General features: G+C 42.8%; 1 non-coding gene across 1 annotated transcript; it reads left to right on the top strand.

The window, feature by feature from the left end:
* Nucleotides 1-3,029: 3,029 nt before the first annotated feature.
* On the top strand, nt 3,030-3,141 carry LOC149316689 (U6 spliceosomal RNA). The gene has a single exon (XR_016280814.1). It is a non-coding gene; the product is annotated as a U6 spliceosomal RNA (small nuclear RNA).
* The last annotated feature ends 12,657 nt before the right edge of the window (nt 3,142-15,798 follow it).

Raw genomic sequence — 15,798 nt, 5'->3', positions numbered from 1 at the left:
GCTTACGTAACAATGGTGGCACTTGTGTACACGTACTAGGCTTAGGGAGCATGCGGTTGGTGCACACTCCCTAACACTAGAATTGGCACTGGTATGCCACTTTATGGCAGCTAATGTCAGAGGAAGAACATTTCAGCTCCTTGAGAGGCTGATAATAACAATAGCAACAGCAAGAACATTTCTATACCACTTATCTAGGAACTAGCAATACCTAAGCCAGGGGTAGGCAATCTTTTTGAGCCGGGGGCCGGGTTGCTGTCCCTCAGACAACTGGGGGGCCGAAGCCAAAAAATAAATAATTAAATAATTTTTTAAAAAATTAAATATATAAATAAACCAGGACAAATGTAGGACAACATTTCCAAATGGAAGACACTTTTTAAAAAAAATGGAGGACATGCGAAAAAATTTGCTGATTTTTTTAAAAAATGTTAATATAAATGCATGTTTCTGAGGCTTATATAGACAATTGCCCCCCAAAGGCCCCAGCAGCAATCGGCGGCAGGACTGGGCTGGGGCCAGTCCCAAGGCCTCGCCGGGCCGCATCCGGCCCGTGGGCCGCAGGTTGCCTACCCCTGCCCTAAGCAGTTTACAATGTGTAAGCCAATTGCTCCATTTTACCAACCTATGGAAGGATGGAAGGCTGAGTGGAACTTAGAGCCCTGCCTGGGCTCGAATTCACAGCCTTGTTCCTGCAGTACTGGCATTTAACCACTGAGTGTCCAGGGATCCTTCTCCCCCACTTCTGCTAATGACCTATAGCCTCCCTACAATTTGAATAGGAAAGGCCCATTGTAAAGAGATCTGCCATTTTGAAAGGTTGAGAGATTTGGAGTCAAGAATGAGCCATGGGAAGTCAGAGGGAGTGTAGCATTTGGAGTTGTGCTCAGGAGTCAGACCCAAAAGATCAAACCAGCAGTAACATTTGAAGAATAAACCAAAATACATCAAACCAAGAAGACAGTTGTTGTCACAGACCAAAAAGGATATCATTTACAGATAACCATAATAAAACAATCAGCTTAAGAATTCTCTGCTGCCCACGATAATGTTCCACATAATAGCTTTATTGGTTGATCACGTATGGTAGTCACATACAGATTGTTAGTTCTAGCTGAGGATTCCTATTTCTGCCTGTAATGGTTCCTGATATTTAAGAGCCTTATCACATAAGAAAAGAAAGCCAAAATTGAACAAGAGACTAATAACTTTCTCTGTGTCTCTCTGCATGCCATCATGGAATTTCTGTTCTCGTTCTGAGGGAGACAGTCATAAAAATGTGCATTTTGTCAAATAGATTTTTCTAGTGGGAAAAAAGACACACCTTTATGACCATTTCCCATGGGAAGAGAATGGAAGCGCTATGGCATTATGTAGAGAGGCAGGGAGAATGCCACTACTCTCCTGCTTCATTTAGATTTTCTTTTGTCATGTGATAAGGCTCTAAGAGTGTAAAAGGGCAATTGAGAGCCTGGGAAAGAAAGGCCTGAAAGGCTGAAGAAGGGGCAGCCAGTAGGATAATTTTCTAGTAGTGGCTGGGATGTTCTAAGACCCGCTTTAAGTTTTTTTATGCTTTCTTTTTCATCAAACATAAGCATATCTAACCAATAATATACATTAGAATTTACTTAGTAACATAAAACACTACTTTTAAAACACTACTTCCTCAATGTTTCTTGCAAGGTCACCCTTTCTTCCTGACCATGTCTATTAGAATTTATTGTTATTTTATTCTTTTATGATATATTCCCATATATTTCAGTAGTCACAAAGTTTTATACTCACGTGATACAAGGGATTTTTCTTCCTCCTCCAAATTCATCTTATTTCCCTGTCATCCTATTACTCTACGTATAGTTTAGCTCCATCTGTTCTTGCAAAACTGATTTACCTGAAGCCATTCTTTCTCAATTACATTCATGTTCTTCTGATTCAGATGCACTGTCAGAATATCTATTTCCATCATTTCTGATATTTTTCGCAGCCAACCGTCTATTGTAGGAAGTTCATTATTCTTCCATTTTTGTGCTACCAAAAGTCTTGTCGCTGTTATCATAAAGTAAAATTTTCCAGTGTTTCTTTTCTATATAAGATGGGATCTTATTTAACATATTGAGTAAATAGATTTCCCACTTGTTTCGGTAGCACATATTGTTAGGAAGGATCTAATTAGGGGAATTTCTGAATTTAGCTCAATAGCTGAGAGGTAGGGTCCTAACAACACCCTTGCAAGATCGTGTCCCAAGATGTCTATGAGAGGTCCACAAGAATCCCTTGAGAGATGACTCTGAGACAGACTGCTCCAATTAAGTCCAAATATTTATTAAAAAGGAAAAAACAAACACACAGCAAAAGGGGACACACACACTCACACACACACGCAATTCTCAATGAAAGTAAAGGAGGGAAATTGGGAGAGCGTTGAGAGAGGCAAATCTAAGGGAGATACTCACTTCCGAAGGCTTTTCCAGGAACCAGATGTCGCTGTAGATGATGAGATGACATGACTGCCGAAATGTGGGGGAAAATGGCCGAGGGAGCTAAAATCAGAGTTCGGTCAGACATGAAGCCAGGCTGTATTCTGAATGTAGCACACTGGTATATGCTTAGACTGAGGCTTATATAGACAATTTGTAGCCCCTGGCTATGAACTTGATGGCTTAACTTCAGCCAAGACAAGGGGTATGAAGACCTGGGCTTTTGTTAAGTCATGGTGAAGAATAGACTGAGCCAATACACTTGGATCTGAACACAATCAAGGAAGGCAAACAAATGAATAGATGGCCAGTGACTTAATCACTGAGCCATCAAGTGTGAGGCCTAAAACAAAGATTTTACTCTTGGAGGTGATGGTTTTCCCTTTAGCAACTCCCAAACCTTTCTGTGGGAGAATTTCCAAAGTGTTGCTTTTCAGTGGTCTTGTGAGGCTGACTCATCTGCCTACCTGAACCACTGCTTTCAGGATTATGGCTGCCAGCTTGGCAGTTCAGTTTGAGGTCATGAAGGAACTCCACACACACTAAAATTTTTATTAAAATCCATATGTGGTAACAATATACTAAAATTGGAATGATACAGAGAAGATTATCATGGCCTCTGAGCTAAGATCCCTTTTTACATCATCATCATCATCATCATCATCATCATCATCATCATCATCATCAATTTATTTATATCCCACCTCTTCCGCTTTGAGTATCGAGGCGGGTAACAGCAGAATTTATACAATATAAAACAATAAAAACAACAAGCCCCACAAGACCCTGGCCCAACCCTACCTCCCAAGTATAAAATTAAACAATAAAACATGGTTAAAAATACATAACAATATGACAAAATTAATAAGAAAAATAATAAACGGAGGGGGATTCAATTGGGTTTGGACATTATCAATTGGGGAAGGCCTGCCAGAAGAGAAAGGTTTTTGTCGCCTTTTTAAAAGCCTCGAGTGAGGATAATTGGTGACTCTCTTCCAGCAGGTCATTCCAAGTTTTTGGAGCAGTGACAGAGAAGGACCTCCGGGAGGTCACCGCCAGTCTGGTCTTTCTAGATTGTAAGAGGTTTTTCCCGGAGGATCGGAGTGTGCGGGAAGGATTGTATGGGAGGAGGCGTTCCTTCAAGTAGACTGGACCCAGGCCATGTAGGGCTTTATAGGTGATAACCAACACCTTGTACTGTGCCCGGAAGCTAATAGGCAGCCAATGTAGTGATTTTCAAATAGGTGTAATATAGTCGAACTTGGATTTTCCAGCATCCAGTCTGGCTGCCATGTTTTGTATCAATTGGAGCTTCTGGACGTGGCACAAAGGTTGCCCCATGTAGAGCGCATTGCAGAAATCAAGGCGAGAGGTTACTAGAGCATGTACGACTGTTTCCCGGTCCCACTGCTCCAGGTAGGGGTGCAACTGGCATATCAACCGAAGCTGATAACAGGCACTCCTGGCTGTAGCATCAATCTGAGAAGACAGTTGAAGTGACGAATCCAGGAGCACTCACAAGTTGTGGACGCAGTCTTTCAAGGGAAATGTGACCCCATCTAGAACTTGCGAACTTATCTCCATACCCAGATTGGGGTTGTGAGACTTGGGATTGCTCTGACCAATAATCCACAACAAACTTCAGGTAAAACAGAAAGTTTATTATAAAGATTAAGTAGAAGCATTCCTGGCCACGTCTTTGAAGAATCTGAGGCACACAAAGGGGAAGCCTTAATTTAAAGCGACCAGTGACCCCCACTCTTTTTTTCCTTTCCCTCTCAGATGTTTTCTCCAAATCACCCCTCCCCCCCCACTTCAGCGGAGGCTTGGAGCCCTACATCAAAGCAACCCAATGCGGGCATCATTTGGTCTCCGGACATCCTCTGTCTTGGGAAAGCTATTGATGCTTAATTGATGACTTGTATCTGTGGAACCTCTCTCAGTCGTAAATCTTTCTCAGGGTGTGAAACATTCTTTGTCCTGTTAGCCTATGTTTTGCTTACGTGACACATTCGATTACAATCCATGGCCGCAGATGGGCATTTCCCATAATGCTTATTCAATTGAGTCCTACAGATACATACCTTTATTTAATCCATATATATATATTGCTAAGACACTCTAAGATTTATATTTATATATGAGAATATATATATATATATATATGTGTGTGTGTGTGTGTGTGTGTGTGTGTGTGTATATATATTCACTACTAAATATGATCAGCAGCTTTAACCAGTCTGCCTTCAAACATTCCAACACGTCATACAACAAGGTGAAGGTTGTATGTACCTAGCATCAATGTGCATGTAACTAATTACTAACTTAGATGACTTAATCTAAACACTTTACATCATCATGACAGAACCCCGAATGAATAAATGAATGAAGGGGTTCTGACATTCTGCACCCCCAAGACACACTCCCCAACTTTACAGAGCTGAATAAGGACTAAAAAGCAACCTAGAGTTGTGTCCATCACTAAACTAGAATTCAGCATTAGTAATATCCCCTAAACTTAAATCATCACTATTTTAAAGGTTAAACAAGATAAGCTACCAAGTACTACATCCAAAACTATCACTCTTTGTGTTGTTGTTTTTTAACATCACTAGCCTAACTGCCCCCTCCTGCATCACCATTTTCTCTTTTATAGAATCATATATATCGTTATAAAGGTCTATCTAAATTTGACAGAATAGGCAATAAAAATATAACTCACAGTCTTGTCTAAGGTTAAACATTAAATCCGCATATAAAGAGCAACCCAATTTGTTTTAAACTCACTTCCAGCCCCAAATGACACCTCCATCCAGTTTATTAAGCTCCAATCATTCATAAGCCAAGGTGGGATTGGCCAAATGTGCCCCCTTGTCAAAGTTGTCCTTGTAATGCCGAATCTTTTGTGTCTTGCGTGTAACCAACCTTTTTTTTTGTAGCCTCAAAGTGTTTGTGCTTAAGTGGGTAGACAGTGTCTTGGGCCAGAGTCGATAAAACCCTTAGCCCTTTGTCCCCCACTTGGCATGTCATCCCCTTCCCCCCGAGAGACCATCTTTTGAGCCAAGGGAACGGTTGTTCAAGCTGCCCCTTTTCCATCCACAACTGACATCCTTTGGCATGGGGCAAGTTGGGAACTCTTAGCTCCTTAAACCCCAACCCCCTGAGTGTATCTATTGGCAGACCAGGCCAACCCTCTCCGTGGTGGACAGAAGCTCTTTTTTGGTCTGTAGCCATGTCCTCCATTCGAGCGAGGACAGGCTGCCGTTGATCCAGTACCCCTCCAGGGGTCAGCTTGTTTGGAGTCTCTCTGTAGAGCCTGATCCCTTGGCCTACCGACTCAAAAGCAGTCATTGAATCACCGTTTATATTCGGCCCAACCTCCTGGTTTAAAGTCTCTGTTTGTTGGTATAGACCTCTGTGATACCTCTCAAGCCCCCACTGATTTCGGAAACTCTCCGAGGCCAATTTTTGGGCTACGTCAAAAGTTCTGCCCATCAACCCAGTCTTGGGTGGTGGTTTGGGTCTCCCTTCCCCAGTGGGATCCTTTGCAATTCCTCTCTCTTCCATGTCAGCCCTCCTGTCTAGGTAGTCCCTGTCTTTTATCTTAGTGTGCACTGCTGCTGCCTCTTGGGAGTTGAGGGTTACCTGTAACCCCTTGTAGTCTAAGTCATGTAGCTCAAACGACCTCCCAGGTTGAATTATTTGGTTCTCTTTAGTCCTGGCCCCCGGTTTCTCATAAAAGCTTGGTCTTGGATCACTCCCACTCGTGTCCCTAAAGCGGGGTCTGTGGATTCCTGGAGCCTCCCCATCACACACATTGGGAGTAGTAATCCCTTGGGCCATCAGGACAGCCTCTGTTGCTGGATGGGGGGTAGTGTTCTCAGTGCAGGGAATTTGGCCCCCCTCCTCACCCTGGCCCTTTCCTGTTCCTGCGTGGCCAGGCTTTTTCTCACAGTTTTTTAGGTTGTTGCCCATTTTGCCTGGAGGGGAGTCTGCCGTGTGTGTCAAGGCTTGAGCGAGAATCGTTAGAAAGCTGCCTCTGCCGCTCACTGTCTGCACTGCACTAGTACTGCCTCTCCAGCTTAGTTGACAACCCTGAGAGCTGCTTGCTGTCATGTTCGCCAAATCTCTCCCCCCTTCTGGCAAAGCTGGTCCGCTCCCCAGGGCTCTCAGTGGTTCTAAGGGTTGCCACCGCTGCAGCGATCCCCAAGGAGCCTCTGAAGAGTCTGGCCTCAGTGTCGGCATGGGGGGGCTCTCTGTGGGTTTGCTCCTCTCCTTTTGGTCCTCCCCCACCTCAGCCTGTCTCCCCATCTTGGGCCCTAAAGGCAATGTGAGCTGTTTAATCGGTGATCCCTGAGTCTCAGGACCAGGTCCCTCATTCGGCTCCTTTTTATCAGGGGTCTTGGTGTCTGGGTGTTGGCAGAGCTCCTTGGCTGTGGAACTGTTGCCTGTGTCTCTTGCTTGATTCTGGGTTCCATTCCCCCACCCTTGGCCCCGTGGCAGGGTAGGAGCTGCCCCCTGGGTTCCCACAAAGGTATTGGTATTGCTCACCATGGTGGAAGGTCCATTCTCCGAATTTGTCCTCACCTCCAGTGAGATCTTTTCTCCTTCCGCGCTTTTTTTTTGGTCCAAGTAGTTGTCTGGTGACTGTGTTCACTTCTCTGGTGGAAGGTCCACGTTCCTGCGGATGGACCCCCTGCTGGCCTTGCCCCCTTCCTGGGGATGAAGCTCGGACCTCTCCTGATGTCCGACCGTCAGCCCTCTTAGCCGCTTTAGTCTCTGGTCTCCTGGTTTCGTGCACTCGGTGTCTCTGAAGCCCTTGGTCCTTTATAGTTGCACTCTCTGCTTCTTCTATGGCCTTCTGGGCTGGCATCCGGGTGCCTGGGTATATTCCACCAGGGCTCTGGAGCTGTGGCTTTGAAACTTTAACTGTAGGTTCTACTGCAGCCTGGAGACTTTGCCCCCCCCCCTTCTACCTGGTGTATTTGAGTCTGTGTTTGTCGTTTGGGCACTTGCCTCCCATTCACAACCACCTTCCCATGGCTCAGCCTCTTTAACCTTCCCGTCCAGTTCGAGCTCTGTTGTCGCCCAGAGTTCACATCCACCTCCCCACTCAGGGGAAGTTGGTTCCATTGCCAAAGGCACCCTCCGCCCAAGAGGTCTTTTATTGTCCTGCTCTGCGTCCTCCGCTTCCTCCTCCACCAAGTTGGTGGCCTGGAGCATCAGGGTGGTTTCTGCCTCCCTTGCCCCTTGCCTTGTTTCCATTTCTTTCTCCCTCAGTCTTTTTGCGATCAGGCCAGCAAACATCGCTTTCAATTCCCGCAAGTCCTCCTTGAGGCTGGCCACGTCCTCTGAAAGGGTCCCCTTTCTCTGCCTCCAGAACATGTCCTCCCTTTCGCACTGTAGTTCCCCCAGTCCCGTCGGATCTATTCTGGGACCCTGGATCCACTGGACCTCCGTGTTCGGTCACCCTGCACCGCGGTTGCTCCTTACCTTCCGGGTGATGTCCCCAGCCCTCTGAGGCTGGGCATTCTCCCCTGTTGGCTGGGAGTATTCTACCCCTCGGCAGTTTCCCCTCACCCCAACCAGGGTGGAGTCTTCTGTTTTCTCCCAAGGGTCTTTTTGTTGAGATGAAGAGATCTCCTCCCCTCGTAGTTGCTTTTCCTCGGACCACCGCTCCCATCTGGAGATATCTTGGCTTGTGTAGCCTGCTCTGTAGCTCCTCACGATATTCTTTGAGGGAACGCATAATTCTACCACTACCCCTTTTCGGGGGTCCTCTCTGGCCTTCCACGTCCTCCGAGGTGCAACTTGGGGCGCCTTCTCAATCCCTTCATTCCAAGGAATCCAGGGAGCCTCAGGAGGTTCCCATCGGTTCAGGTGGGAGCTATTCGTCCCAGGGGCCCCCTCCTCTAACCTTTGCCGCTTGCCTCTCTGGGCTTCCCTCAGGGCCCCACCATCATCTTCAAACTTAGTCCCATAGTGGGCGTTGCTTTTTGGCCTGACTTGGAAGGTCTGGTCTTCCTCTGCCTTTAGGTGCTGGTCCTCCGTTTCTCGCCAAAAGTGTGATACAAGGCTCCACATCAGTGGGTCGCCATCCTCCGATGTCTCCGTGTCGGTGTCTGCCCCTCTGGGTGTCTTCTCTCCCTCTGCCTTTTTGAGCCTTCCATCTCTTTCAGCTGAATCAAACATGTTAAGCCTATTCTGTGAAGGCTCTACGCAACTGGGCAAAAGTAAGATTGTCAAAATAATCCGGATGATCACAAAGTTGTCTGAGACTATAATATAAAGGGGCACGTGGAGATTCATGGACAGTATGTAAATCTGCAAGGGTAGTAACTTCTAATATTGTATTATTTATTTTTACCTTCCTTGCAGGATAATCTAACCCTGCCAATTCACTCATTGAAAGCTCATACTTAGTAATTAATTGGGCTGTCCCATGAACCCAGTTATTAACAGGTAATCCATTATTAAGTTCGAAAAGACATTTTTTTGGTAATCTAGAGGTTGGCATCTCTTGGATCTTAAACCAATAACACAAGATCCTTTTATCTATTTGGCTTTCTAAAGTTGGAACAGAGGTTTCGAGACATATCATAGCAGTTAGAGTGTACCTAGGAAGTCCTAGTAATGCCCTTAAAAAATAATTCTGAGGCACTTCCAGACCTGGGGCCTTAGGTATGCCCCAGATCTCTGCCCCATAAAGGATCTGTGCCAGAGTTTTAGCTTTAAAGACCATTAGAGCAGGGTTTACTAAATTGCCTCCCTTATTAACAGCAAAGCTCAAGGTTGCTTTAGCCGATCTGTGAGCTTGAATTTTAATGTTTGTCATGTGTTGTTTCCAGGATGCTGATTCAGAAAAGAAAATTCCCAGATATTTCAAGGATTTAACTTGTTTTATAATATGTTCATCTTTTTAAAAAAAAATATTTTATTGTGTCACTTAACAATATACAAATTCCTTTTTTTCTCAAATTAGTCCCGCAGATCCCTCTGTAACATATTGAGACTTTGGCGTAGAAAGGACAACAAATAAAGAAAAACTGGAAAAAACAAACAAACAAACAAAGGGCAGAGCTGGGCCACCAGCATCTTTCCTTAATCATTAATCACATAAACATAGAATATATGCTGGTGTAATCAACAGCGCCGACCAACAGCACAATAGATATACTGCTATTCTGCCTTACAAACTATACCAATAAATTCCTCTAATATACCTCTTATCAGTAAATCCACATTTCCTTAACTTTCCCCCATTTCTTTTGAAAATGTTGCTCTGATTTCCCATTAATCAGCATTGTCAGTTTATCCATTATCATCAAATCATGTAGTTTTAGAGACCAATCCGCCAGCATATGGGTATTCTCACCTTTCCAATATCTTGCTATAATTAAGCGAGCAGCCATGACCATGTAAAGCAGAGTGCCAATTTGATCTTGATTTAATTTACCTTCCAGGTCATCTGTAATGTTCAGTAAGAACAATTTAGGGCTGATCTCAAATTTTGTTTGCAGTGTATTCTGCATTTTAGTGTGTAATGCTTCCCATAATTCCTTTATCTCCCTACATAACCACCACATATGGAAATAATTAGCATTTTCTTCCCCACATCTCCAACAGTTATTGCGCTTATTACTGTTCTTCATCTTTGACAGTTTAACTGGTGTCAAGTGCCACCTGTAAAGTAGTTCATAAAAGTTTTCTATCAGGTGGGCACTTCTGGTAAACTTCTGAGTTTTCCCCCATGCTTTCTCCCAGGTATTAAGGGGTATTTGTCCCCCAATGTCTCTCATCCACCTTATCATACAATTTTTTACAATTTCTTCATTTAACTCAATGTTTAACAGAATCTTGTAAATTCTTGATACCACGTGCTTTACATCTGAAAAAAGAATTTTTCAATGTCCCTTGATTCAAAATCAAATCCCATTTGTCCGCAATCTCTTTTGAATCTCTCTTTTAATTGAAAAAACATTAACCAAGGTATTTCAAGTTCTTCCTCTTTAAGGGTATCTAAACGTTTGAATTCAAATCTTCCTTTCGTTTTAAACAGCAAGCCTTTGTACGTAAGCCATTGTCCTTTTTTCCCTTGGGATTTATAAAAAGCCTCTTGAGGGGAGGCCCAGCCTGGAATTTTCAAATAGAATGAATTCTTGTATTTGCACCATATCTTTAATAAGGGTTTCCTGATCACGTGTTTATTGAAATCAGTTGGATTAACCTCCTCTTCATAACATAGATATAAGTGCCATCCCTTTTCAAGATCTGCATCTTCTAAGGCAAACAACTTGTCATCATCTAAGGTGATCCAGTCCTTTAGCCACGTAAAGGCACATGCGTTATGGTAAATTTGCAAGTTTGGTAGGCCTAATCCTCCTCTCCCTTTATTATCTTGCATTACAGAGGTTCTAATTCTAGACTTCTTGCCCGCCAAATAAATTCTCTAATATTTTTGTTCCATTTGTTAAATAGTTTATCAGATGTAATAATAGGGATAGCTTGAAAAAGAAATATCATCTTAGGGAATACATACATTTGAATCAATGCAACTCTGCCCAATAATGAGAGTTGTAACATCTTCCATTTTCTCAGATCATCCTGGATTCTACTCCAGGTTTTTGTATAGTTATTTTCTAAAAGTTGTGATTTGTGATAGTAATCCCCAGGTATTTTGTTTGCTGCATTAACTTTAGGTTGGTCTTCTCTACCAGGGATTTCTCTTCCGGTTTTGAGAGATTTTTTGTCATAATACCGCTTTTCTGTTTATTAATTTTGAATCCTGCCAGCTCACCTGCTTCCTCTAATGTTTGCTGGAGTTTTTTAATGCTGCTTAAAGGGTTTTCTAGGAAAAATACAATATCATCCGCGAAGACCTTTAATTTGAAGTGAAACTTCTTAATTTGTATGCCGCAAATTTGCCTATCATCTCTAATTTTCCTTAGCAGGATTTCTATCATCAGAATAAACAGAAGATGGGAAAGGGGACAACCCTGCCGGGTTCCTTTGCTTATTTTGCATTCTTGAGATCTTTCCCCATTAATGAGAATCTGAGCGGCTTGCTTGGTGTATATAGCATTAAGCCAATTCTCAAAATTGTGCCCTATATCGCTCTGTTTTAAAACCTCTTTAAGAAAAAACCAACTGGCATTGTCAAATGCCTTTTCCAGGTCTAAGAACACTATTCCCATTTTTTTCTTTTTTTGAGGCTCACAAAATTCTATTATATCCACCACAGTTCTTATATTTTTTTTAATTTGACGACCCGGTAGAAACCCCACTTGATCCTCATGAATCCATGTTTAACATTTACATGAAACCGCTGGGAGAGATCATCCGAAGACACGGGGCGTGGTGTTATCAATATGCTGATGACACTCAAATATGCTTCTCTGTGTCTCTGACTGATGCAGTGACCAAGGATGGCGTATCTCCTCTGAATGCCTGTCTCAAGTCTGTAATGGGCTGGATGCGCGAAAACAAACTCAGTCTGAATCCAGAGAAAATGGAAGTACTGGTGATAGGTTCCACCTGTCCTGGACGGGGTCACACTCCCCCTAAAGGATGAAGTTTGCAGTTTAGGAGTACTTCTGGACTCGTCCTGCAGTTGACATCTCAGATAGATGCGACGGTCAGAAGTGCTTGCTATCAACTTCAGTTGATACACCAACTGCAACCCTACCTGGGCCAAAGAGACCTTGAAACAGTGGTACATGCTCTGGTAACCTCTCGTTTAGATTTCTGTAATGCGCTCTACATGGGGCTACCCTTGTACCAAGCCCGGAAGCTTCAGTTAGTACAAAACATGGCAGCCAGATTGGTCACTGGTGCATCTAGGTTTGACCATATAACACCTATATTGAAAGATCTTCACTGGCTGCCTATTCGCTTCTGAGCTCAATACAAGGTGTTGGTTATCACCTATAAAGCCCTACATGGCTTGGGCCCAAGTTACTTGAGGGAACGCATCTCCCCATATAATCAGTCCCACACACTCAGAACATCTGGGAAGAATTTATTGGAAACACCATCTTCCAAATATGTCTCCACATCCCAAACGGCCTTTTTGATAGCGGTCCCGCGGATCTGGAATAGTCTTCCCGAGGAGTTCCGCCTTATGACCCCCTTGGAAACATTCAAAAAGAGACTCAAAACTGTTCTCTTTCGCCAAGCTTTTCCCCAGAAGAGTGAAGATACACACGTTTGTTGCCAACGACTCTCTGCCTTATTCCAGTTATGCATGTCATGTGACTGTTGTATTAATAGATGTTATATTGTTGTAATCTTTTTATATTTTTATAGAATCTTTATGTAATTGTTTTAATAGTCTGTAACCCCACTTCGATCCATCAGGAGAGGCGGGGAAACATATATATATATATATGTATATATATATGCTCTTTTTAACCTCTCAGCCAAAATGGAGGCATAGATTTTGTAATCAAGGTTTAAAAGTGAAATAGGCCTGTAGTTTTCGATTAGCTCAGGATCTTTCCCTTCCTTAGGGATTAAAACAGTTGTTGCCTTACACCACATTTCTGGAAATTTCCCATTACTAATTTCTTTTATTGTGTTGTATAAAGGGACTAATAGTTCTTGTGCAAAGCTCTTATAATATTTAGCTGTGAAGGAAAACAATCAAAGCATTGTATAATGTCTACCATTATATTTTGATTAGCAAACTGACTAAACATGGAATAGATGGAAACAAGTGGATCCATAATAGGTTGGAAAACTGCTAAAAGAATTGGCATCAGTGACTGTGATTCAAATTGGAAGGAAGTCTAAAGTGGAGTGCCACAGGTTTTTGTCCCAGGGCTGACATTCTTCAGTATTTTTATCAATGATTTAAATGATCAGGCGTGGTTAATCTTTATCAAATTTGCTGATGATACAACTGATGATACAGCTTATGAGGGGCAACTAATACATTGGAGGATGATAAACTAGAAAACTGGACTGAAATTAATAAAATGAGACTCAACACAACAAAATACTACATTTAGGCCACAAAAATCAAATGTGCAGGTATAGGACAGGGGATACATGGCTCAGCAGTACTTCATGTGAAAAGGACCTAGAGAATATTGTTTTAGTTTTAGCCAGCAGTGTGATGCTACAGTAAAGAAGGCAAAGGCTATATTAGCCTGTATTAATATTTTCCAAGTTAAGGGAAATAATACTCTCACTGTATTTGGCACTAGTCAATCCTCTTCTGGAGTGCAATATTCTTCTCTAGGTGCCTACAGTAAAGAAGGCAAAGGCTATGTTCGCCTGTATTAATATTTTCCAGGTTAAGGGAAGTAATACTCTCACTGTATTTGGCACTAGTTAATCTTCTTGTGGAGTGCAATATTCTTTTCTAGGTGCCTTATTTTAAGAAGGATATAGACAAGTTCATGTGAGTTCATAGAAGGGTAACAAGGTTGATAAGAACTATGGAGAACAAAACTTATGAGATGACACTGAGGTAGCTGGGCATGTTCCACCCAGTGAAAAGAAGACATGATTGTCCTCTTTAAATACCTCAACTGATATCACAAAGAGGAGGGTATATAGGCTTGTTCTCTGCTGCCTCCAATGTCTAATGGTTTTATTTTACAGGAGGGTAAATTTAAATTGAACATCAAAAGGAACTTCTTAAGAGTGGTACAGCCATCAAACCAAATGGCTAGAGAAGTGGTGAGTTCTCTTTCTCCAGATGTCTTCAAAAAGAAGTTGGACAGTGTTAGCACACTCAACATGCCCTGTGCTGTATATGGGGTTTCATATTTTGATATTTTTCATATATGGAAAATATATGAATTATTAAATGTGTTTGCTGATTACTCCAATTCCTCAGGCTTTCTGTATATCCTCTTGCACTGGAGACAAAGGTGGTTCTATTGCACTGAGTAAGACCATATCTCTTATCTTCCTCCTGCTTTATTCCCAGCCACCTTTCCTGCCCCAATCTTGGGGTTGTCCCAGATCCAATCACATTTTTGTTAATCCAGAGTTCAAATCATCTACCAAAAATTGTCCTTTTGCCAATTTTATGAGAAAGCAATCAAACTCTTTGCACTTCATGTGGGAACACCAATTAGGCCATAAATATCTACCCTAGAATCATAGAATCATAGAGTTGGAAGAGACCACTAGGGCCATCCAGTCCAACCCCCTCAATCAAAGAATCCCCAACAGGTGCCATCCAGTCTCTGTTTAAAGACCTCCAAAGAAGGAGCCTCCACCACACTCCGAGGGAGTGTGTTCCACTGTCGAACAGCCCTGACTGTCAGGAAGTTCCTCCTAATGTTGAGGTGGAATCTCTTTTCCTGTAGCTTGCATCCATTGTTCCTGTCTTGTTTTCTGGAGCAGCAGAAAACAAGCTTGCTCCCTCCTGAATATGACACCCCTTCAAATATTTAAACAGGGCTATCATATCACTTCTCAATCTTCTTTTCCCCAGGCTAAACATCCCCAGCAACTTAAATCGTTCCTCATAGGACATGGTTTCCAGACCCTTCACCCTGCACATGTTCAGTTTGTGACTGCAGTGAGAAACCACTTTAGCTCTGTCCAACCACCCCGAGCCTTTTCCCATATTGCCTTCAGACAGTGTCTGAGCCTCACCCCACTTTCTGTGGATTCCTCTATAGGACTGGTACATATCACCTCTCTACAAGCCTCCACTATCCCGTTTTCATACCTCTGTTTCAGTTAGTCTTGCTACTGTGTGTTTGTGTGCTCTCTTGCATATTTCTAAATAAAATCTTCTTAATTCACCAAACCTGGATGCCCTACTGTCAAAACTGTGGAACTCAACCCTCAATACAAGGAACCAGTTTTAAAAGATGAATCAAAATCAAAGAACCTTATTGAGTACAAAAGAATAGAAGTTTCTAAGTCAGAATTTAAGCTGAAACTGACCACTCCCCGCCCCAATACAATATACAAACCCCCAAAGCCAAAAATCCCTCAACCTAAATTGGGGCACAAAACTACATTCCCACAGCTAGCTCTAATGATTACATATCCCTCCACCTGCCCCCCTTATTGCCATTCCAAAAGCACTACCAGGCTAGAAGCTTAGAGACTACAAAGTAAAAACACCCCCACACATTCCACAATGTATAGGCAGAAGCGACACACAATCAAGGCCAGGGGAAAGCTATCAGGCCTGACTATCTAAGTTAACACTCCTACTCACACAAAGAAATGCCAAACTATCCTACCACATATATCCATAACCCAAAACACACATGCTATCCTGGCAGAACCCATCATAGGTTCTGACACCTCCACAGTTAGTACTGGTATATACAGGTGAAACAATCCC

The sequence above is a fragment of the Sceloporus occidentalis genome, unplaced genomic scaffold (assembly GCF_023333645.1).
Source record: "Sceloporus occidentalis isolate IW3139 unplaced genomic scaffold, rSceOcc1.0.p SCAF_3, whole genome shotgun sequence".
NCBI lineage: Eukaryota > Metazoa > Chordata > Lepidosauria > Squamata > Phrynosomatidae > Sceloporus > Sceloporus occidentalis.
This window is presented reverse-complemented; position numbering and strand designations above follow the sequence as displayed.